The following is a 2,059-nucleotide window of genomic DNA, read 5'->3' on the forward strand; positions in this document are numbered from 1 at the left end:
ATCTGTAAAAATATATATATTTCTCGTCGGAAGCACCCTCTTTACCAGCACGAGCAGGCTTTCTTTTATTGCAGCAATCTCAGCTTGAAAGACGCTGCAGTAGTCTGGTAGTCGGAAGGCGATTCTGGTAACTAATTTTTCCGAATAGACACCACCTCCCACTCGTTTATGTAGTTTAGATTCGTCTGTATAAATGCTTATTTCTTTTTCCTTGTCTACCTCGCCTTTTTCCCCCATCTCTCTAGTGGGGAAAGCGATATTGAGGGACGTATTTAGATTTAATTCTAGTGGATTTCGGAAATCCGTGGTAGGCGGTAGTGATGGGCGATGTTGTGACTTTTAAGGAGCACTGCTACTTGTGACTGTGATTTTGTAGTAGCAGTGATTTTAAACTGTGACTGTGACAAAAGCCAATAAAGTAGAACCAAATTGTTTCCTTTTTTCATTTAGGTACAATGTACATATTTATTAGAATAAACAGAAAGTAACATAGTAAATTAATTTTTAGAAAATCCCCAAATACAAAATATATACATTAAAGATAAAATTAAATAGTGTTCAAAATATTTACATTAAATGGAAAAGAAGGCCAAAATATTATATTTGTAAATATTTTCCATTTGTATTCAAAAACAACAATATTTCAGTATTCCTTTCGCTTAATCTTGACCGACGATTACATACAGTTTGCCCCGCTTTGGAAAAAGTTCTCTCACAAGGAACGGAGGAGGCTAAAACACATACATACTTTTTGGCTAATTCTGCCATTTTAGGGTATCTGTACTTATTTTCAAGCCACCAATGAAATGGGTCGCACCTACGGGAAACCAGGTATCTTCCAAATAGTGCTGAATTTCAATAATGGCTTTTGCTCCTACGCTACTATGTGGTTTATGTTCATTAGCGCATTTATCGAAAGAACTCCATATAGATACTGATTTTCCTACATTTTCTGCTGTTCTTTCAGTCTGAAATTCTATTTCTTCCCTTTGCATTTCTATTATATAACGTTTTATAAGTTTTTTTGTGTTACTAGCTGCCGATTCATCAGTCAACGCCACTAATTTGAATCTGGGGTCGAGAAAAGTAGCTACCGTAATGTATTGCTGTGTTGTAAACTGCTAAAACGTTTCCTAATTCCATCTAAAAAATTTAAATCACTTTTTGTATGGTGTTTGAAAATACTTCAGTTCGCAAGTGTCTATACACATCTAATAGACCATTTGCGACTGGTATTACCAGCGAACCTGTGCAATATGTTTCACCATTAATGCTTACTGTGGCATCTCGAAATGGTTAGCAAATTTTGCACAAAACAGCAACAGTCGCCCACTCGTCGCTGGTTAATATAGGTAAATTTTTGGTTATAATTCCAAAGTACATTTCAACGCTTCCTCCAACTCCGACGCTCCAACATTGCCAGTGTGGAGTTCCACCTCGTTGAATTAATTTTAGAGGTTCTTTACCGCTGTTGCGCTGGTAATTTTCAAACGCTTCATTCGCTGAATTACTTTTCTTGAAGTGAGCAACTATTATTTTAACTTTATCAGTTACTTGTTCTACTTCAGGAATGCGCAATCCTTCTTTTACAATTAAATTAATTGTGTGAGCCATACATCCAAAATGCTTCCAACCTAACTTATTATTATTATATTATAGCACTTTTTATATTACTAGCATTATCCGAAACAGCTAGCAATAATTTGTTGTTAATTTTCCAATCACTTATGATTTGTTGTATCGCCTCACCTAAGTTTTCGGCTGTATGATTTTGTTTTAGTTGGGATGACGATGAAAGTATTGACGTTAGTTTAAAATTTTCGGAGACATAATGTGCCGTTACAGCAATGTTCCGCGGTGTCCAACAATCAGTGGTGATGCAAAATTTTTTCCCGCTCCTAATCATTTCTCGCACCTTATGTTTACATTCCTCATACAATGCAGGAATCATTGATTTTGAAATCATACGTCTGCTAGGAATGTCATAAAATGGATTTAGGGCTGTTACAAATTCCCGAAAACCTTTGTCCTCAACCATGGAGAAAGGTTGCAAATCCAC

Source organism: Zeugodacus cucurbitae, chromosome X (genome assembly GCF_028554725.1).
Source record: "Zeugodacus cucurbitae isolate PBARC_wt_2022May chromosome X, idZeuCucr1.2, whole genome shotgun sequence".
Taxonomy (NCBI): Eukaryota; Metazoa; Arthropoda; class Insecta; order Diptera; family Tephritidae; genus Zeugodacus; species Zeugodacus cucurbitae.